The 23,582-nt window shown below is 40.7% G+C and overlaps 1 protein-coding gene across 4 annotated transcripts in view; it reads left to right on the plus strand.

The window, feature by feature from the left end:
- Positions 1-3,804: 3,804 nt before the first annotated feature.
- The window catches only part of Galnt1 (polypeptide N-acetylgalactosaminyltransferase 1), an 81,781-nt gene continuing 62,003 nt past the window's right edge, over positions 3,805-23,582 (plus strand). The window contains exon 1 of one of the 4 annotated variants that reach the window (XM_031365136.1): positions 3,805-3,964. The gene's annotated coding sequence lies outside the window, so the exon portion shown is untranslated. Of the gene's footprint in view, positions 3,965-4,464; positions 4,510-23,582 lie in introns of those variants that run through there. The other 3 variants (XM_031365140.1, XM_031365135.1, XM_031365139.1) reach the window with 3 other exon arrangements.

Here is a 23,582-nt window from a genome sequence, read left to right on the forward strand (position 1 = left end):
TAGAGGCTGAATTGAGAGCCCAGATTCCCACACCTTCACCAGGCACCCTCCTCCCACTCCCTCCTTGTGCTGCCAGGAGTGTCAGCGAAGACTAACTGGGGAGGCAGGATTTACAACCTGGGTAGAGACAGAGTAGATGGTACACACAGACAATCTCTAAAGGTTACATACTGTCTGCTTTCATTCATGTACATTCTTAGAATGACAAAATTATAGTTAGAGAACAGATTAGTGGCTGCTAGGGGTTGGAGATAGTAGAAGGGGTGTGGAAAAAAGGCTATCCCAAGGGAGATCTGTGGTGATTAAATAGTTCTGTGTCTTGATTCTGGGGGTAGTTACAGGAATCCATATGCAATAAAATGACAGAGGTACACACACACACACACACACAGACACACACACACACACACACACACACACACACCCTGTATTAGCCTTCTCGTTCTGCTGTTATAACAACAGTTATACCAGATGTAGTGGAGCTAGGTGAAGACAAAGCACAGCCTAATTTCAGCTTACACAAGGTTAGGGCTACAGGGTCAGTTTTGATTGTCAAAGACGAAACTATGGAATTTAAAAAGATCAAATGATACTATGTGTGTGTTTTGTTCCATTTTATGTATTTTGGTCATTTGGCTTTGCGGGTAGTCTAATTATGCCTCCTTAGGTACAACTTAAGCCCTTCTGTTTCTCATATTGGGTCTTGATAATTTGCTAGGCTGGCCATAAATTTGCTACTCTCCTGCCTCAGCCTAGAGTCCTAGAGTAGCTGGGTTTAAAGGCATGCAAGATCTTGCATGACCAATTGCTGGCCCTTTTCACTCTTCTTCTGTGTCATTCCTCCCAACCTATTGGTGCTTGATACCCACTCTGTATAAGCAGTAACTTCTCCCTTTCCTCCTGTTTCTCAAGTCAAACGTGGGCAGTTTATACTTTGCAGCATCCTTGTAAGTTTTCTAGTTTATCTGATAAAATGCCTGATAAAGGTAATTTAAAGTGGGTTTATTAAGAAAGGTGGGTTTATTTTTGGTCTACAGTGAGATAGGCCAGTCCTTCATGGTAGAGTAGGCTTGGTTGTAGGAGGGTGAGGAAGCTGGTCACACTGCCTCCATACCAAGAAGTAGAGAGATAAATGTTGATGCTCCATTACACCTGTTTATTCATCCGGGACCTCAGCGTATGGACTAGGACTGCGAACAGTCAAGGTGTGTCTTGTCAATCCTCCCTGGAGAGACGCCTGTAGATCCAGAGGGGTGTCTGTCTTCTAGGAGATTCTGAATCATGTCCATATTAATTACCCCATTCCCACTTCTCCACAGGACACACCACAGGAGCCATTTTCTTGCTTTTTGGCTAGTTGAGAACAAATGACTAGGACTAAATTACAGTGGTAGAAATCACAGAGATTCATTTAAAACTCCATCAAAATAAGAAAATAAAACCTGACCTGTATTGGTTTTGTTGTTGTTGCTTTTTTGTTTTGGCTTTTTGAGACAAGGTTTCTCTGTGTAGACCAGGCTGGCCTCGAACTCAGAAATCCACCTGCCTCTACCTCCCAAGTGGTGGAATTAAAGGCATGCACCACCACAGCCTGGCTCTGTCTGACCTGTACTGTTATCCAGCCCAAAGGCAGTCCTCCTCCTGAGACTTGCCCCGTGGGGAAATCTGAGCCCTTGGGACCCAGTGTAAACAGGAAGTAACAGGAAAACACTGGAAAAAAAAATCAAGTGAGTTATTCCCGACTTTGGATTCTCTGCCTGCTATTTCAGATAACCTGATATTTATCTTTTCACCTACTCGTTGATACATTTTGATCATGGAGAAACATCTAGTTCCTTCCTGCTCTTAAGTATGCTCTTTTCTATCCCGCTAAAGGATAAAGTTAAGGCACATTGTTAAAATGACTGGTAGTGGGAGATACTGAGGTGTCCAGGGAGTAAATGTGCTTGGTTAGACAGTCCGTGGAGGAAAAGTAACTTTTATTACATTACACAATGCAAACAGCACAGTTTTCATTTTTGACCTCAGGACTTTTAAAATAGCAAACAATTTCGGTAAAGAGACACAAAGAATATTGTTATTTTAAGCTTTTAGAGGAATACAAGAAATCTTGAAAATTTGTTTTATTGAGGCAATTTGACAGATGAACATTCACTTGTCTCCCTAGCACATTCAGTCCTTTTGAGTTCATTCACAGACGTGTACAGTTATCTCATTCTGTCTTAGAAAATTTCTAACACTTCAAAAGGATCTGGATAGTTTGTGGTCAGTCCCCACAATGGGGTCCTATCCCAAGCCTTAAGCAACCACCAATCACTAACTGTGATTTTTCTAGTCAAATCAAGTGCTCTTTTGCATTGGTGCCTTTCGCTTAGCTTAGTATTGCTTTGACACAGGGTCTCCTTTGGCCCACATTGATCTCAAACTAGCTATGTAACTGGGTTGATCTAAACTCTTGATCTTCCTGCCCTGACTACCCTACTGCTGATATTACAGAAATGAGCGGTTATGCCCAGTTTTGGCTTACTGCTTTGATGTACTTCAGGGAAGACTTTTTTATGAATACTTTGCTCCTTTTCATGTACATTTTGTTGATCCTTTCTGAAACTCTTGGACATCTGGATAACAACTGTCTGTTTTGGTTTTTATAAATAATGACATAGTGAATATTATGAACAAGCTAGAAGGACCACTTTTCAATTTTCTAAGGGAAATACCTCTATGTGGGATTGCAGGGTATAACTTTCTAAGAACCCAGCAAACTCTTCCAGAGTGGCTCCACTGTTTTATAGTTCCATAATACATGAAGGTTGTAATTTGTCCACCTCCTCACCAACCATTCTTGTCTGGGTTTGTATTTTTTTAATTGCAGCCATTGTAGTGGGTGTGAATAGTTTTTCTACTGTGGTTTTAATTTGCATTTCCCTAAGTGACTAATGATGCTAACCATCACTAGTACTCATCTAAATATTTTCTTATAAAATGTTATTCTTTCATTTACTTATAAATGAATTATTAGCCTTTACTGAGCTCGAGGAGTGATTTAACATAATCTGAATATAAACCCCACATAAAGTTACAAGGCTTGCAAATCTATCCTTCCAGGCTAGAAGACTTCCTCCCTTTTAGATATATTATTCTTTTCAAGACCGCAAAAGAATACATTATTCTTTTCAAAATATCGTTTCCTTGTGGGCCATTAACAGGCCAACTGACTTGGTCTCAAAATATTACATTAGTATTTTTAAAATGGCACCTTAGGTCATGCAGGCACTGTTGTGGATTTGCTTTCCAATAGAACATGTAGATAAGTAAAAGAAGATAGTGAAACTGCAGAGGTGATTTTAAATGCCATTTTCTGAGTAGACGGACCCTAACTCAAGGCCCTGCACAAGGTTCCATTCCCTATCTACTGACAACATAGATCTAAAAGATTAAAATGGAGTCATTAACGCCTATGAGAGACTTCTTCCTGTAGTTCCAGCTCGTGGTTGGCAAGCAGTAAGATACATGCCTCTCCGAGCTAGAGAAAAAAAGGCCAAGGTGGCTGGCTGGCTGCACCTGGGTGATGACTGAGCCCCAGGCTTCTTTCTGTCTTGAGCAGAGCGGAGAGGCCAAGCTGATTCTGAGAATGAGCAGCGAGGTCTACTTCATCAGGGAAAGGGGTGGAAGGCATGGGAGGGGGTTTGGCGGCATTTTTTTTTTTTCTGGTCCCCGAGGTCCGGCGGCCTCTTCCGGCGGTGCGGGCCGGTGGCCTTCCCTCACCGCCCACCCTAGGCCGTGCATCCAGTCGCCGGCGCCGGCCTCGACCGAACCACTCATCCCGCCACAGGTGGCTCCGCATCAGGCGTGGCCTTGTGCGGCGCCCCGGGGCCTGAGCGCGGCGACGGCGCCTTCGTTTTCAGCCGCCCGCGACCGGCTCCCCAAGGCTCTCCTCGCTGCCGCCGTCTTTGTCCGCACACAGGTGGGCACCCTCTCCCGCCCCGGACACCCGGATCCCGCGCCTCGGGGCGGGTGGGACGGGAAGCGTAGGAAGCACGGCGGAACCGACCGCGGCGGGGGCGAGGGGCGCAGCCGGCGGCCGCCGAGGGGGCGCCCGTCGCGGGGGAGGGGTCGAGCATCCGGTGAGCGCGGCCCCGGCCTCCCCCGCGCAGCCGCACCGGCCGCCGCGGCCGAGCTCGTCCCGTGAGCACTGCTCCGGGGCGGCCTTGCGTGCGCGCCTGCCTCGCTCCGGGAGCCGCCGGGCGAGCGCCGACCGCGGCTGCATGAGGCGCGGCGGGAACTAGCGCGCCGAGCCCGCGAGGCCCGGCACGGAGGCTGGGGGGGGCGGGCGCGGCGGAGGCGGAGCTCGTGCCGGGCCCGCCTGCCCGCGGGGGCGCCGCCGGCAGAGGCCGAGGAGGCGGCGCGGCGGACGGCGGCCCGAGAGGAGCGCCCGCGCTGCGGCCCGCGGGAGCGCGCCGCCACCGCCCGCGCCGGCCTGAGGAGCGCCTGCCGCCGCGCGGGGCCGAGGTGAGTGCACGGCGGGCCGGCCGGTGACGCCGGAGCGGAGCGGGGCGAGGCGAGGCGGAGGCCCCGGGCGCGCCCGCGTCCTCGGCCCTTTGTGGCCGCGCGGCCCGGGGCGCGGGGTCCGGCGGCGGGGACTCCCGGGCCGCCGGGCGCGCGGCGGTCTCCCTCTGCCGGGCATCCGCGCAGAGCTGCGAGTTGGCGTCCTAGTTTGACATTGAGTTAGAAACCGTTTCTTTTTTTTTTTCTTTCTTCCGAAGACGGAAGTTTGTTTTATTGACAGAGGTACAGCTAAACATGGCTCCTGGTTTCGGCCGAGTGGGACTCGCCGCCGCGGTACCGGGCTGACCCCAGTTGGTCTGGAGCGGCGGGGGAGGGCGCACAGGCCGGGGCCGAGGTCTGTACCTGGGAAGTAGCGGGCTTCAGGCGGTGGCAATGAATGGAGGAGCATAGACTGCACAATGCTCAGAGAGGCTGACCAGAAATCGGGATGATTTGCACCGTCACTGCCTCTTACTTAGTCAGCCTTGCAGAGGAGACCCCCCTCAGGCCTCCCACCAAATTTATGACCTTGGCCTCATTTCAGAGCCACTGAATCAAACTCGCTTGGCATTTCTGGTACTAGTGGGCAAAAGGCAGAACAGTCAGTCGTTGTGCTCTTGAATTGTTTCTGGAGGACAGGTTATGTCACCTACACCTCACTTGTGTTTAATAGTAAGAAGTATGTTTCTTTATGATCGTTTCGAGAACACTAGAAAGTAGGAGAGCTTGTCCTAATTTTCATAGATGAAGATGAGTCGTCTCCCTCCCTCCCCCAAATAAGTTAACAAAGTTTTCAGGTCGCACCTAAGCTGCAGAGTTGAGATTCAGAGCTAGACTTTGGTTGTCTAAGTGCTCCAGATGTGTGTCTAGACCTGCGTTGTCCAGCGTGGTAGCCATTAACCATATGTGATTGTTTAAAATTAAATTTTAAGAAGTTCAGCTCTTCACTCAGTAGCCACATATCAAACATTCAAGAACCAAATGTGTTAGAGTTGAATAGTGCTCGTCTTGACCATTTACTTATCTGGCAAATGTTTATTGAATACTGTCTGTTCAGTGTTAAGTCTTGGGAATACTGTGGTGAATAAAAGAGACAGAGTGTACTTGCCTTTAGGGAACTTGTATTTTACAAGATAGCTTGAAGATCTTTCCATGGTACACCAGAGCCTTGTTATTTCTTTCAAATGTAGCCCATGGACTAGAAATATCTTCATTATCTGGGGAGTTTCAAAGAAATATTTCAGTCACCTATCCACATCAACTGAATTAGCGTGTGTTTAATCTTAATTCCAGGTTGTGCGTGGTTTGAAATCTGAGAAGCCTTTATTAAAAAGTCAATGATAACTTGGTTTAGGGAATGTTCCGCGACTTGTTTAGTACATGTTTTATTTTATTATTATTTTTTAAGTGTGCATGGGTATTTTGCCCGCACATTTGTCTCTGCATCCTGTTGGTGCCAGAAGAGGGCTTTAGATCTCTTAGAATTGGAGTTACAGATAGTTGTGAGCTGCCATGTTGGGTGCTGGCAGTCGATTTGGGTCCTGTGGAAGAGCTGTCAGTGTCCTTCACCACCAGATCATCTCTCCATCTCCATTTGTTTTAAGCAGCAGACTGTACAACCTTGGAAATGCTCTTTATTTGTGTAAAGACTTAAGTGTTTGACTTCTTTGATAGAACAAACTTAGTGAGGACAGAGATTGTCATAGCTTTCTTTACTAGTCAGGTGTTCTTATAGACTTTACAGTCCTTGATAAGTAGTAGATTTTCTGTAGATGTGTTTTGAGCAAATGAATGAGCATAAGGAATATATTTGTAGTTTTTCTTCTGGAAATCCTAGCTACCTGGTAGAGTTTTGCCCCATGACTTACTGACCTTCCCTTCTTACTCTCTATTTTTGTTTTTGTGTTGAGGCAGCGTTTCTCTCTCTGGTGTAGGCTGGCCTCAGCTCACAGAAACCTTCAAACCTCACCCTTCCAAAGGCTGGAATTATAACATGAGCCAACAAGCCTGGCTTCATTATGGGGTGGGGCACGGGGTTGATACAAGGTCTCACTGTGTACCCCCTTTGCAGTGTAGCTATGGGGTGGGGCATGGGTTTGATACAAGGTCTCACTGTGTATCCCCTTTGCAGTGTAGCTCATTGACTTCCAACTTGGTGATGATACTCTTGCTTCAGCCCACCAAGTGTAGAGATCATACAGCAGAACATCTGCCTATCACTTGAGTAGCATGAAGTCCTATTAATAAATCTACATTGCAATCATGTTAGCACCTCTCTTGCGTGTGTGTGTGTGTGTGTGTGTGTGTGTGTAAAGATTTGTTTGTTTGTATTTATGTGTGTGGGTGTTTTGTCTGTATGTATGTCTGTGCCCTTAGTGCATACAGTGCCTTTGGAGACCAGAAGGTATCAGAACCCCTGGGACTAAATGAACCCCTGGATCATTCAACAATTCCAAAGAGGGTTACGACCCACAGCAGATACAATGTCATTGTTTTTACACTCATTTATGTTCTACATACACTTCTCATACTTGGGTAAAATAGAAGAAAGGAATGCAACAGCTGTATAGACTAGACTAAGAGTAGATACTTACTGCATTCTCATTTATTCAGTTCACGTTTATTGGGTGATTAATGTAGGACATACCCCGAAGTAGAGAACAGGGCAGCATTAAACAGTACAGGTAAGTTCAGACTTAATGACCATAGCTTGCAGTGAGTGCTGTAGAGAGAGGATGGTGGAGAGATTGGGTGGTGTAAGGGATAAGTAGCTGGAGGGGAAATCATTCCTTTTGGTCCCTAGGTTAGTAGGGAAGGCTTCTGGGCACCGTCCCCAGTTACTTCCAGGCTGGCTTATCCCATGTTTGTTATCTCACCATGACATGAACCTTTTCTAAAGGTATCATGCTTGTTTCTGGCTTTGTACCTTTATATATGATTTCTTTCCAAGATTACCCCCTTTAAAGTGCTGCTGCTTGTTGAGAGACTGGATCCCACGCCTGTCTAGCCTGAAGTCCTTCAGTGTTGATCTATGCTGTGCTTATCTCTACTTAAGTGTTTGGTGCTTGAGGGTAGGCATAGCATTTGATATTTCTATCTGTGTGTACTTTATGTCCTGGAGGAAGGATTGATAAAAAGCTGAGTAAAGTGTACCCTTCCCCCCTTTTAGATTAAACTTTCTTTTAAATTTTAAATTTTAGTTTATTATTTTATCTGTATGGGTATTTTGCCTTCATCTAAGTCTTTACTCTCCTTGGGTGCCTGGGCCCACAGAGGGCAGAAGGCATGGATCCCCTGGGCCTGGAGTTACAAATAGTCATGAGCTGTCATGTGGATGCTAAGAAACAAATGTAGGTCCTCTGGAGAAGCAGCCAGTGTTGTTAATTGCAATGCCATCTCTCCAGCCCCTTAAATTAAACTTTTTGTTGTTGTTGTTATTTGTTTGTTTTTTAAGATAGGTTTTCTCTTTGTAGCCCTGGCTGTCCTAAAACTCAGTCTGGCCTCACAGAAGTTTTGCCTCATCTTCCTGAATGTTGGGTTTAAAGGCATGCTCCACTACTGCCTAGGTAAATTTAACTTTTATTATGTGATTACTGTAGGTCCACATGTAAATTAAGATGAAATTCAGAAGACCCCTGGTATCCTTTCTCCAGTTACTCCCATTGGTGTTCTCTTGTAAATTATAGCACAGTGTTTAAACTGTGATGCACTCTGGTATGGTGACATTTCAGAGAATTTCCACTTCAAAAGATTTCCTTATGTTGCTGTTTTTTAAAAAGGCTTATTTTTATTTTATGTGTATGAATGTTTGCCTGTATGTGTGCTACTGCATGTGTATGCATTGCTTGCAGAGACCAGAAGAAGGTATCAGATTTCCTCTAACTGGAGTAATAGATGGTGTGAGCCTTCTTGGGGGTGCAGGGAACCAAACCAGGTTCTCTACAAGGGCAGCAAATCTCTTAAAAGCTGAATCACCTTCAGTCCTTTATATTGCTTTTAAATCATCCTTTTCTCCTTCCCCTACTCTTCATAAACTCTGGAATCTTACCTGTTCTCTGTTTCCATTATTTTTTCTTCTCAAGAAAATTTTATAAGTGGAATTGCTTGCTATAGTAAGTACCTGTAAATTGACTGTTTCCACTAAGCATGATATTTACTTAAGTTGTTGACTGTATCAATAATAGTTTCATTTTATTATTGAATAACATTTCATAGTATGAATGAACTTTTAGTCCAGTATCGATGATTGATAAAGAGCTAATAGTGATCAGAAGGGTTCACATTTGGAACTCTAGAAAAGTGTACCAAATGTGGTGTATTTTTATGATTCTTTTAACCATTAAAAGTTTTGGGCATAAGGCTACTTCCAGTTTTTGATATTGCAAGTGAAAGCTAATAACCTTTCATGTTCAGGTTCTTGTGTTCTGCTCTCTTTTGTTTCTCTGAAACAAGGTCTTAGGTAGATTAGGCTGTTGTGTGGGGGTGCTGTTTAGCTCTGGCTGGCCTGGACCTCCTGATCCTACTGCCTCTACCTCCCAGGTTCTGGGATTATAGGCCTATCCCATGTTTGGCTTCTCATGCAGGTTCTTCTCTGAACGTAAGTCTGTGCTGTGCAGTTATTGGATTGGTTGTATTGTGTGGCAGCTGTGTTCTAAGATGACTGTAACATTTTGCATTTATTACAGTGAAGCACAAATGATCAGTTTTTCTGCCTCCTTACCACGTTATATGTTATCACTGTTTTTTTGAACTACCCATTCTGATAGGTATGAAATAGCTCACTGTTGTTCTAATGTGCTTTTCCCTAATGGCTAACGATGTTGAGCATTTTGTTTGTTTTTAGATGGTCATTGGGATAAAACCCAGTGCCTCACTTGTGTCAAGCAAGAAATCTACCACTGAGCTACGTCCCTTCAGCATCTTGTAATCTATACATTTTCTTTAAGGAAATGATTTTTGCTTGCTTTCAAACTGGATTGTATTTTTTCTTTTTTGTTTTTGTTTTTCTTTTCTTTTCTTTCTTTCTTTCTTTTTTTTTTTTTTTTTTTTTTTTTTTTTTTGTTTTTTTGAGACAGGGTTTCTCTGTATAGCCCTGGCTGTCCTGGAACTCACTCTGTAGACCAGGGTGGCCTCGAACTCAGAAATCCACCTGCCTCTGCCTCCCAAGTGCTGGGATTAAGGACGTGTGCCACCACTGCCCGGCTGGATTGTATTTTTTTAACAACTGTGCTTTGAGAGTGCTTTATCTATTCTAGATACTAGTCTTGTTAGAAGGTGTGATTTATCTGTAGGTTGTATTTTCATTCCATTCATCAGGTTTTTGTGAAGCAAAAGTTTTTAATTTTGTTGAAATCTGGCTTCTCTCTTTGTGGATCATATTTTTGGTGTTAAGCCCAAGAACTCTTTGCAGAGATCTAGATCCTGAAGAACTCTTTTGTGTATCTTTCTGGAAAGGGAAATGCTTTCCGTGCTTTCCATTTGGAGTTACTTTTTGGGTAAAGCATGAGACTTAGGTCATGGCTCATTTACCACCTATGGGTATTCAATTGCTGCAGTACCATTTGTTGAAAAGATTGCCTTTCTTCTACTGAACTGCTTTTGTGTGCTGTCAAAAGCACATATATATATGTGTGTGTGTGTGTATATATATATTTTTTGAAGTGTTTGTTCCATTAATTTGTGTGTCTGCACAAATTACCACACAGTTTGGTTACTGAAACTGACCCCCCCACCAGTATAATCATTTTCAAAATAATAGTTACTCGTATTTCTTTGCTTTTTCATATAAATTATAGAATAATATTTATTTATAAAAACATCTCGCTGGAATTTTGATAGATTTTGATAGACTCCAGTCAGTTTGGAACAAATTGTTACCTTTACTGCAGTCACAGTATGTGTGTTTATTAAGATCTTTGTCTCGTCAGCATTGTGAAGTTTGCCAAGTACTGTTACTGCATCTATGTTTTGAAATTTGTTAGGTGTTTTGGTTGGATTTATGTAAATATACGTGTACTTTAGCAATGGTAAGTGCGGGTTTTTAATGTCTCTTGCATTGATTTATGTTTGTGTTGCTATGTTGCAGAGGAATGGTGAGAAAAGACGTTTTTACAAGTGTGGCTGCTTTCTCTTTTGTGTGCAATGCTACCTACCTGCTTCCATAGGAGAGTTTTCAAGCTGAGGACCTTTCCTTTCCTCCGTTCTGTTTCTGAGAGTTTTGATGAGGAATGCTTCATTTGGCCAACAGTTGTATGCATCGGTTATTACATGGCCTTCCCTTCCTTTTCCTTTCCCTCTTTCATATCCTTTTTTTTACTTTCCTCTCCCCTTTTCTTTTCTCCTCTCCTCACCTTTCCTCTTGGAAACTCTTGGAATTCTTACCCATGCTAGTTACTCCCAGTCACTGAGCTATATTTCAGAGCCTTTTTGATATGGGATGGAGTCTTTTGATTGATTGATTGATTTACTTTTTAAAAAAATAATATTGATCAGTTTTCATCCCTGAATAAACTTTCCTTAGCCATGTTAATATAATTTTTTTAACCTTTAGTTTATTTATTTTTATTGAAAATAATTTCTTTTCAGCTGGATGGTGTTGGTACACGCCTTTAATCCCAGTACTTGGGAGGCAGAGGCAGGTAGATCTCTGAGTTTGAGGCCAGCCTGGTCTACGGAGTGAGTTCTAGGACAACTAGAGCTACACAGAGAAACTCTGTCTTGAAGAAAAACAAAAAACAAACAAATTCTGGTAACAGTTTCCCTTCCCAGATCTTCTCACCTGTCCACTCATTCATCTCTTAAACCAAACAGGCAAAAAAGCAAGACAACAACACACACAAATTAATAAAAGGCAGGAAAAAAGTATAAGAAATACAAACAAACTCATAAAACTACAAAATTAGAAACCATAATATATAAGCAAATGACCAATAAGATAAAAAATGCCCAAACAAAGCAATCTGAGACAAAAAGTCCACAAGAATCGATTGAGTTCTTTTTGTGTAGGCTTGGGGTTTACTGGAGTGCAGTTCTTTTCTTTGTGGAGGTGGGAAGTAGGTGGTGGTGTGAGACAGATCTTAGGAAGCCCAGCCTGGCTTCTGGTAATGAAGGACAGCCTTAAACTTCTGGTCCTTTTGCCTCCACCTAAGTCTTTGGATTATAGGCATGTATCACCATGCACAACTTGTCTTTTTTGTTTGTTTTTGTTTTTTTTTTAACATTTATTTTATGTCCATGAGTACACTGTAGTTATCTTCAGACATACCAGAAGAGGCATTGGGTTCCATTACAGATGGTTTTAAGGTGGTTGCTGGGAATTGAACTCAGGGCCTCTGGAAGAGCAGTTAGTGCTCTTAACTGCTGAGCCATCTCTCCAGCCCCTGTCTTTTTTTTTTTTTTTTTTTTTTTTTTTTTTTTTTTTTTTTTGGTTTTTCGAGTCAGGGTTTCTCTGTGTAGCCCTGGCTGTCCTGGAACTCACTCTGTAGACCAGGCTGGCCTTGAATTTAGAAATCCATCTGCCTCTGCCTCCCAAGTGCTGGGATTAAAGATGTGTGCCCAGCTTGTCTTACTGTTTTTTTGTTTTTTGTTTTTTGTTTCTTTGTTTTGGTTTGATTTGTTTTGTTTTTCTTTTTCGAGACAGAGTTTCTCTGTATGGCCTTGTCTGTCCTGGAACTCACTCTGTAGACCAGACTGGCCTCGAACTCAGAAATCTACCTGCCTCTGCCTCCCAAGTGCTGGGATTAAAGGTGTTTGCCACCACCACCCGGCTTGTCTTATTGTTTTTAATATGTTTGTCTTAATTACTGTTCTGTTGCTGTGAAGAGATACTATGACCAAGGGGACTTTATAGAAAAAATAAATTTAATTGGGAGCTTGCTTTACACTTTCCGAGGTTTAGTTCATTATCATCATGGCAGGCAGTGTGGAAACTGACTATAGACAGACACTGGAGCAGTAGCTGAGAATTACATCCGAATCTGTAGGCAGAGAATGAGACTTTAGGCTTGGCATGGGCTTTTGAAACATCAGAGCCCCAGTGATGCACTTCCTCCAACAAGGCCACACCTCCTAATCTTTTTAATCCTTTAAAATAGTGCCACTCCTTGGAGGCTAAGATCCAAATATATGAATCTACGGAATCCATTTTTAGTTAAACCACCAGTGTTGTATCTTTATGTTCTTTCAGTTCAGTGTATATTTTTATTTCTTTTGAGAGACTTTCACTTTGACTCATGAGTTATTTTAAAGTGTACTTTGTTACAGGGTTAGAGGGTTTGTTTTTTGTTTTTTTTAATCCTGGTTTGGGATTTATAGTTTAATTCCATTGTTGTTGGAACACTTACTCTGATTTAAATTCTCTCTCTCTCTCTCTTTTTTTTTTTAAAGATTTATTTATTTATTATATGTAAGTACACTGTAGCTATCTTCAGACACACCAGAAGAGGCCATCAGATCTCCTTACAGATGGTTGTGAGCCACCATGTGGTTTCTGGGATTTGAACTCAGGACCTTTGGAAGAGTAGTCAGTGCTTTTAACTGCTGAGCCATCTCTCCAGTCCTTAAATTCTCTTATATTTGTTGAAGTTTGTTTTATGATTCAATGATTGAGAGTATAAACTATCCTGAAATTCCATGGATTCTGCTATAGTTGGGTCAAGTATGATTAGTTCCTATTTAGATCCTGTTAATTGAAGGAATTGTTGAATTAATTTCCTCCCTTCCTTCTTTTTTTTTTCTTGAAAGTTGAATCCAGGTTTTGCACTTGCTTAAGTAAGCATTTTACCACTGAGTTACGCACCGCAGTTGTTTGAATAGAATCAAGTTTGTTTAATGCACACACACACACATCACATACACATATAAGCAAATTTAGGTGTTGTGGCTTCTTGATAGATATGCTTTTCTGTTTTTTTGTTTTTTGTTTTTGCATATTTGTTACATATTACTATAACTCTTATGCTTTATTTATAGGATATATCTTTTATATTTTTGCTTTTAACTTGCCTGCACTGGTTAAATATTTCAAGTAGGCTTCCTGTAAATAGCATATAGTTACATCATGTTTTAAAATCTATTCAGCCAGGTTCCATTTTCATTGATGTATTTAAGCCATTTATATGTAATATAATTATTACTCTATTAGGGCATATACTTAGCACTTGACTTTTGCTTCCTGATTTTTCTTTTTCAGATTTATGGATTACTTGAACATTTAAACTTTTTTTACCTTGATCTATACTGTTTTGGGGTATAATTCTTTACTTTTTTCCTTTTTTTAAAAAAACAACAAAACAAAACTGGGGTCAGGGTGGGATAGGATAGGAGCAAGGAGACTGAGTGTGAGCCAGTAGCTCAGGTGGGCTGCCTCGGACTCACTGTGAAGGCAAGCTCACCTTGATCATCCTCTTGCCTAGTGCTGGCTAAGAGTTTTTGTCATTGTTTTAATGTAGGTCTGTGAAGTATTCTTTTTTTTTTTTCTTTTCTTTTTTTGTATGAAGATAACAGTTCCTTTTAAGCTTTCAATAGGTAGAGGTTTTTTATACTAATAACTTTTTCTTCCAGTCTTTGAAAAACACTTGTTTCCTTTTAGTTCTTGTGGTTTCAGGTAAGAACTTTGCTCTTATTAACATCACTTTTCCTTCTTAGCTATGACTTTCTCTCATTATTTTTAGAACTATTTCTTTTGCTTTTATACTCTGATGCTTGTGGTCTCTTTGGTGTGGATTTCTTTGGGTTTACGCTGTATGATGTTCACTCGGCATTCTCAATCTTTAGGTTTATGTCTTTTGCCAAATGTAGGAAGTTTTCACCATTAATTTTTGAGTACTTTTTTAGCTGTATGTTTTTCTGTTCCCCTTACTTGTAAGACAGACAACTTAAGCAATAGCTTTTTTGTTAGAGTTGAATCCTGTTTGTGATTTTTGAGTTGTTCTTCAGTCTTTGTTCTGGTTGGATACTTTTTGCTACTAAGGCTTTCTGTGTACTTCCTCTGTCCTTTTATTTTGCTGTTGAATCTGCCCACTTAGCTTTTTTTTTTTTTAATTTTTAGCTTTTAAAATTTCTGTTTGGGTCTTTATCTGCTACTTACTTAGGCTTTTTCATTTTTAACTTGCTTAGAGAGTTCTTACAATTGTTGAAGTGTTTCTGTCAAGGCTATTGTGAAATCGATAATTTTAACATCTATTAGTGTTATTTCAGTTGAAATCTCCATCTTTTTGGGTGTGTGTGTGTGTGTGTGTGTTGTGTGTGTGTGTGTGTTTAAAACCTGGATATTTCCATGTTTCTCTAAAATTTATTTTATTTTTTATTTTTAGTTTTTTAAGCCTTCTGTTTTCATTGGAGTTTGGAGGGGCATCACTTCAGTGGTGGAAATGAAGGGAGTACACCATTGGACCTCTTGATCCAAGAGAGCTTATTCTGAACTTGGGTGGGTGAGGTGGTATAGAAGGCATGGTGCCTTGTCCACCAGCTTGTAGCTGGTGTGGATGAAAGCTTTGGCTCCTGTTGTGGTTAGAATGTGAAATGTACCCCATAGGTTCATATGTTTGAACTTTTGGTTTGTAGCTAGTGATACTTGGAAAGTAATGGAAGTTTTAGGAGGTATGGTCTCAATGGAGGAAGCGGGTCACTGGGGGTGTTGAGACTTTATAGTGTAGCTCTATGTAGCCGTTCAGGAGCCACAAGTATGAATGGGTTTTCTGGAATGGGGTCAAGGACCTGGAATGCCACTTTGTGGAACCAGAACCAGGAGGAGTGATTCATAAAAATTAGCCAATACAGATGTTTATCAATCAGCCATCTTTCATTCAATACAAGTTGTTACAAGCAAAACCAGGTAGAATAGGTAAGGCAAAAACCCCTCCCCCAAGTTCGTCAGCATCTTGGCCCAATCAGCAACTTCTCTGGAGGTGGGACTTCCGTATTATGTGTTTTTTTTTAAACAAAAACACACAGCCACTCGGCACGTGTCTCTGTCTTAGGTGGAGACTGCCAGAGATCTAGCTCGCTGAACGTGCTTTTTCTACAAAGCACCTAATTCCCATAAAACCAATGCCAAGACGTCTTTATCACCTGCAAGTCCAGGAGTTGTCATAGTTTCTCTGGAGTCCGCCTTCTCTGAAGTTCTCATGAAGCTGGGCTGGTGTGCTGATGGGCAGCTGGGCGTAGACACCTAATTGAGTTGTGAAATAGTAGCTCCCAAGCTAGAAGCCTTCGCAATAGCTTTGCCTTCAATAGGTCTTCAATTTAGTTGTAAATAAGTAATTTTTATGTTAGAAGCTCTGAGATTGGGCTAAAGTGTCTGGGCGCTCTGGGACTGAACTTGCTTTTTAGATAAAGAGGACTCCGAGAGTGAGCGAATTTTGATTGTCTTTGTACTCTGGGAATGAGTTTGCTTGAGATAAAAACTTAAAAGTTTAAAAGTAACATTAACTTGAAGATGTCTCAGGCACTTTAGTTGCAAATAAGCAACGTTTAGGCCCAAGGCTTGGCCTCTAGGTGTAGAGGGAAGCTGCTGTTGACTCTTAGAAAAAGGTGGGGGCTATTTTAGCCAAGTAAACTTTGCTAGCCAGTAAAAATGTTCAGCCAATATTCTTGGCAATAAAAACATGTTTATGAAAAGATTTTGTGTCTGTTTCTACTTGACAAATTAATGTATTAGGCAGCCATTGTGTTCCAACACAAACGGAGCCCCTTCCCCAGATCAAAGTGGGGTTAAGAATAAATGTATTAGTAAGTGGAGTGACACGCCATTTTATCATGGCATAAAAATTGAAAATGTGTGGATGCCAATGGCGGCCCACAGCAGGCTGACCTTTAGCATCAGACTGCAATATATATATATATATATATTTCAAGACGAGCAAAAGGCAACATGTCTTTAAAAACAAGCAGAAAGTGAGGCATGCCTTAAAAGAGGCAAAAAAATATGAAATATTATTCAACATAATTAAAAAAATGAAACATGCTTTTTAAAACAAGCGAAAACCAAGATGCTTTTGGAGTGGAGTGCAGTGCATATTCCCCCTCCGGAGCGTCACAGCTCTACTTCCTGTTCATATTCTGCATCTTGAGTTTGGGTGCAATGTGACCAGCCAGCCTGTCTGCTTCTTACAACCATGCCTTCCCTGCCTGTTGCCATGCCATGTGCTTCCCACCACACTAGACTGGAACTACAAGACCCTCTCTCTCTTCAGTTGTTTTTGTCAGGATTTTTTTTTTCATAGCTGCTTACTTTGACTTCTTGAATGCTGCCCTGGTGTGGAGGACTTACGGTCTTATTATAGCTTGTGAGTGTGTAAAGTCTAGCCTTCTCACTTCTCATGCTTAGAAGTGTTTCATTAATTTCTTAAAATCACCAAGTCGCTAGGATGTCTCTTTCTAATCTTCTGGATAACGCAAGCAGATTTCTGTTGGGGCTTTATTTATACCTGTTTGCATTTCCAGTTGTTGGTATCATCTACTTCAGATCTGGGATACATGAAGTGAAAATAAAACAAAACAAAAAACACACAGAAATCTCAGTTATGTTGTTCTATTCTTACTGAAGTTCATGGCTTGTCTGCCTCCTCCTTTCCCAATCCTACCAGATGAGCAAACGACACCACCTGTCTTCTCATGTTTATGTGTAATATCCTTATTTTTATATATCTACATTACTTTCAGAAGCAAATATCCCTGAAGAACCAGTATTTGACATTTCCACTTCCCATGAAGTAATTTTTTTTAGTACATGTAAAATATAAATTGCAAGTAAAAGAGAGCTGCCATATATAATTATCTTAAGCAATGTTTGATTTTTGTGTCTGTTTTTGAGTGTTTTTACTTTTGAGTCTCCTAATGGACTAGATATCAGGTTGTTGTCTAGGGACTTTGCCTGATGTTAGATACTTCTTTTGAAAACAAAATTTAATTAAAAAATTTAAAATTTTTGTTTTGTGTATGTGTGTTTGCAAACATGCTACAGTGCACATGTGGAGGTCAGAGGACATCTTTCAGGAGCTGGTTCTTCTAAGAACCATATATATATATATATGTATATATCACATCACATTGAAACCAGTTCATTAGGTTTGGAGGTAGGTGCCTATATTTAAAACGTTAAATCAGTGATTAGCCATTCAGTTTTAACTTTTCTTCTGATGTTTTCCTTATATTTTTGTGCCTACAAAATGTTTAATATTTTAAGATAGAACAACAATAATGAGTGTGAAGACAGCTCTGATTTAAAGTGATCTGTTTTTTCTTTGATTTTTCGGAATTCCCATAAGTTCTTAGAAATTACAAAATAATTGGCTTAGGGAGAAGGCTTAAAGGGTTAAGGCACTTGCCTGCATTCTTGATGGCCTAAGTTTGATCCCTTGCCAGGGTGCAAGGAGAGAACTCACTACCACAGTTTGTCATCCAACCTGTATACATATACCATGGTACATACCCTTCCCCCAACAAGCAAACAAACAAACAAATGCAATCATTATGTTTTTATAAGATCTTTTATAATCATTGTTATTTTTGCTCCCTGAGGACACAACTGTTCTGGGGTCTATAAAGGTCTCTAGGCATAGTTATGGCTGGAGTCTGAAGTGTCCTCCACAAGGTTATACTTTGAGTGCTGGGCTCTCAGTATGTGCAATTTTGAAGGCTGTAGATAAAGCTTTTTCTTAAAGCTGGTAGAAGCAGATCAGTAGAAGAGGGCTTTTGGAAAGTATATCTTTGTGCTTCTGGGAAGCCTGCTATGCTGAAGAGCCTCTGCCACATGCTTCCTCTATCATCAGCTAGTATCCCCATTCCATGGTACTAGATGGAAACCTTCTGAAAACGACATCTGAAACAGACCTTCCCCGAAGTCTGTCGTGGAGTCCAAGCACTATCAGACACTGGATAAAAACCTTCCTGGGGATCCGGGAAATGATTTGAGGACTGTCCTTTAGGGTAGATGGCCCAGATCTTGCTAGATTTTTGTGTTTTTAGATGTCACCATCTTTTCCCCCAACTCCCTTTCATTTATAAAAAGGAATGGTTTGTACTGATTGGTGGAGCCGCATTAACACTTGAGTTACTAGATTGATTTTGGAATTATATGTTTTATTATTTTGGGATTATATGCACACACACACACACACACACACACACACACACTTGATAATTTTTTTTGTCCAAGTTAAATAGTGAGTAAACATTTCAGGGGAATTTTGTTTGTTTTTTTCAAGACAGGGAATTTTATTTGTTTTTTTCAAGACATTGTCTCACTATGTAGCTCTAGCTGTTATAGAACTCACTATGTAGACCAGGCTGGCCTTGAACTCATAGAGATCTGCCTGCCTCTATCTCACAAGTGCCAAATTAAAGATTTATGCCACTACTCTGGGCAATTTTTGGAAATAGTAAAAAGCTCTTGTTTTACCATCGCTAGGAATTCGTGAGTCGGCAGTATTCCTGTGTGTAGCGGATTCTCTAAGAAGGTAAAAGGCAGTGCTCATAATAGTGAGGTCCAGCTGCTTGGGACATTGGGCTATATTCTGTTCCTACTAGAGGGGAGAACTAATGTTAATTATTTTAAATGTTTTCATGCAGAAGAATACAGTTTGAAATTAGGCCGTGGTAGGGAGAGTAGTCATCTGTACTGAGAAGCATAAGAAACTAAAACAGCGTTGCCACTGGGGATAGAGATGGTGGCAAGATGGTCTTTGATCTGCAACTTAGGACTGAGAAAGTGGAGGGAAGAGTGGACCAGTTGTAGAGGGAGAATCTTTGAACAGGGCTAGGAGTTCTTTGAGAAGTACACTTGGGGACATTTCAGAACACGAGATGTATAAACACTGTTGGAAAGAAAAGCTTCTGACTGAAAGTGCAAAGGGTTCCAGAACTAGCAGCTTATCAGCTGATTTTTCACATTGTGGTAAACGGACCTTAGAAGGGGAAGGCTGAAGAAGAATCGGTGCAACGGTCAATTAGTTTCAATAGATTGAATGGAATGTAGGTTATTGATAATTGAAAATGTGGCAGGAAACCACTGTAGATAATATGGGCTGTGTGCCACACACGCATTGTTCTAAGTGTTAGATCTATGTTCATTAACTTGTCTGGTCTTTATAAGATTAAAGGACATGGATAGGTTAAGTGGTAGACCCGTGGTCTCATCTTTTTGTCCTTTTTAAAAAAAGCTTTGTGTTTGGATATTTTGTGTGCACATATATCTGTATATCATTTGCACATCACTAAGGCTAGAAGGGGTTGTTGGAGCCCCTGGTACTGGAGTTACAGGTGCTTATGAGCCACCAAGTGGGTGCTGGGAATTGAACTCCTGACCTCTAGAGTAGCCAGTGCTCTTAATCACTAAGCCAGATCTCCAGTCCCTTTTTAATCTTTTAACATGTGAGTCTTGCTCCTGAGTTTCTAGATTTGACTATCAAACTAGATTGCTTTGCTAAGGTAGTTTAGGCAAGATTAAGAGGGATTTGAAGAGGTTTGAGACAGGGACTCATGAAGCCCAGGCTGGCCAATTTTGCTATAAAGATGTATGACCTTGAACTCCTGGGCTTTCTGTCTCCAACTCTCAAGTGCTGGGCTGACAGGTATGTGCGGCTGCATTGGGTTTGAGAGGGCCTTTGAAATACCAAGTAGAAGACTATGGGTGTATAAAGGAACCACTGAAGAGAGTGATGAAGACATGAATGATATGGTTGGAATTCATTTTGAAAATACATAGAGATAAATATGTAATCATTATTTCAAAAGAACATATGTAAGATGTGAGGTGCCATGTGCAGGAACATTCAGGAGCATTTCTAGAGAAGGAATCAGGCATTATTGGTGGGTCAAAGAACATTTTATCACCTGACCTCTGAAGGAATAATCATCCACAACATGGGAACAAAATAAGAGCATTACAGTTAGAGCTGTTAGTGTGTTCAGATGTTCATTTTTTCCTTCAGTGATGAGAATCGAACCCAGAAAGTGCCATGTAAACAGTGTTAATGAATTACCACCTCGTCAGTCAGGGAATGTCGTGAGACATACCCAATTATGAGTGCCAGAGGACTCCAGGTGGACCTAATTGTAGGTGTTGTGGGAAGGATTGAACCTTATTGGGAGAGTTCAAGTCTGGAGTTTTAAGTTAAAATCTTTAGCCTAGAGATAAAAGTAGGGAGAGGTTGAGAGGGCTAAGGCTTATATCTAGTTGAGGCCCATGAGAATGAAAAGATTGAATACATTTTTATTTTCTTCTGTGGGCCAAGTGCTAGAATACAGAGTGAACAAAACAGATGTTTTCTGTCTTTGTTGGTCATATAATTCAACGAAGCATACAAAATTACAAACAAGTAAATAGAGAAATGGCATCTCAGTGGAGACCCAGAAGTCAGCACATTGTAATATAAAGAGTAGGAAGTAGGACGAGGATTCGCAATGAGAGGAATAGTATGTGTAAAGGTTGTATAGAGCAGGACAGGATATGCATGCATGTCAATGGAGCTGGAAGATCAGTGTGGCTGAAATGCAATGCCCTGGGCAAGAGAATAGAGTAAATGGAAAAGTGTCATGGCCAGCTATGCAGTACCTTGTGTTCAGGGTTGTTCAATGTCTGTGAGCAGAAAGAAAGATTGAGTGTACATACTCAAGAGTACTAGAGGGTTTGTTTTGCTAGAGAAGCCAGAAGGAAAAAATGAGTAAGGGTCTTGCTTTGTGGTATAGACTGACCTTGAACTTGTGATCTTCCTGCCCCAGCCTCTAAGCTCAGAAGTCTTTTTTTTTTTTTTGAGTTTTACCTTGAGTTTTTAAAATATTTATAATTTAATCACAGATCTTTTGAGGTGAGGGGGAGGAAAGGTGTATTTTTGCACAGATGACAGTCTGAAAGTTGTTCCAAAAAAGGACTGGTATACTGAGTTGGTTAGTGTGAGAGGGAAAGATTAATTTGTTGATCTATGAAGGGAAAGAATGTAATCGTGTTCTTGAAAGCCATTATTCTGAAACTAATGGAAATCAGATCACTTACATTTTATTGTTCTTTTAAATTGTCATTGTGCCTGGAACCTTGTAGGGATACATTTTTGTAATCATAGTATTCGAATGCCAATCAATAGGACTAACTATATCATTTGTGAGTTCAGAATGACATGAAAAATGAGTCCTTTTTAAAAAAAAAATGCTTCAAGACACAGACATAAAAAACTTCAAGACAATAACAACAGATTGTTAAACCAAAAGCAAAACTCCTAACGTGGAGCCCTGTGTGACTATATGTTTTATGAGTCCATAAAGTCTGTCCTGAAAGATTTTAGAATTCATTTAGTACAGAAAACTCCTTTTATAGGAGAGGATGTGTAGTATTATATACAATTAGATGTTAATAATTATTACATTATTTTTAATGTAATTAACATTAAACATTAAAATACATCTTTGTTTTGCCACCTTTAAGTCTGTAGGGATGCTGAGAGGATAATTATTTGCGTATGTGTGGTGTGCTTGCACTTGAGTGTGACTATTTGCATGTATTTTAGTGCATATATGTTCTTGAGAATATGGAGTTTGACATCTCCGGTGAGGTGGTATCTCTTAATTGAGCCCATACTAGCCAGTCAGTTTGCTGGGGAGCTCTGTGCTTACTATTGGTTTTCTACAGTATACACATACTGTAGAAATAATGACAAATAGGTGAAATAAGTCATTCCAGAGACATTTATTTTAAGATTCGCTAACAAGTTTTTTTGATGTTTGCTTTTGTCATCGGGGTTTGAGGTGTAGTCCAGTAGTAGAGAAAGACTTTGATGAGCAGTATCTAACATCTTAATAAACAAACAAAATTTCCCATAGTTACTGCCTGTCCCACTGATGAACGTGCTGATTTGTTTTTTATTTCCTTGTAAGTTTGACCCTGTGTAGTCATTTGAGAGCTGTCTGTTTAGTTCACTGAGATTCACAGAATGAAGACAAGCAATAGGCCTTTTTATTTGTAGCAGTGGTGATGGACCCTCTGATTTGACAGTTGAGGATGGTGTATGTATTTGTGTATATAGACGTATACCCTGTTGTCTGTAGGACACATGGAAGAGTAGCCTGCTAGCATATATGCTGTTGAATACCTGCTGTATACATCCTTGTTAATACAGGTTTTCCTGTTTTTTTTTTTAAGTTAATTTTAGCAGCAATTAGTTTTTTCTTCTGCTAAATAACTTTAAACTTAGGTGAAACTAATTGTTACTACTGATATAGAAATAAGTTGAAGCAGCTAGATGATACTCAATTTTGTTTTATTAGTTATACTAAATTATAGATAGTATATTACATATTAGACCTTGTCTTTCAGCAGTGTAGGCTCCGGTGAATACATTGGATAAACAATTGAGAAAAGAAAACATGAGATATTTGGGCAGCAGGAGTGGATATTTGAGCTGAGAGCTGGGTTACCTATCTCAAAGGCTGTCACAGAAACTTCCTGTGCCTGGCTCCTTTCTTCCCTCATCTCCTCATACACTGCTTCTGAGAAGTGTTTCCTGAACACAGTAAAATAACTAACTATGTGGTCACTTGCTGACACAGCAGCCAGAAAATTCTTTGTGGCATGCTCCTTATCTGTCACTTTTTTATTTCTCAACTTTGGACTACAGTTTCGTGAGATTGAAACGAAACTGGTTTTTAAGGAAACTGCCCTGTATTTTTGCAAATGTACTGGGGAGTGAGGAAGTCAGTCCTTTCTCTTTCTTCCTTGCCTAAATTAGAGTTGACAACTCTCAGGGTAGGAGGGTCAGAGAAGCATTTGAGCATACTGTTGGGATTTTATTCATTTTACTATGCTTTAATTTACAGTGTTTACTTTAGTGGGTTTTTAGTATACCATAGCACTGAAATATCAGTATTGATATTTTATCAGTTACTGTTCTTAAAATAAGTGATCATTGGTTTATTTTCACAGGAAAAAAAAATTGATCCTATAACCAAATATGTAATTTTGTTTCTACGATTTACTTTTCCGCCAGGCAGTGGTGGCACATGCCTTTAATCCCAGCACTTGAGAGGCAGAGGTAGGTGGATTTCTG

Source organism: Mastomys coucha, unplaced genomic scaffold, assembly GCF_008632895.1.
Source record: "Mastomys coucha isolate ucsf_1 unplaced genomic scaffold, UCSF_Mcou_1 pScaffold13, whole genome shotgun sequence".
Lineage (NCBI taxonomy): Eukaryota > Metazoa > Chordata > Mammalia > Rodentia > Muridae > Mastomys > Mastomys coucha.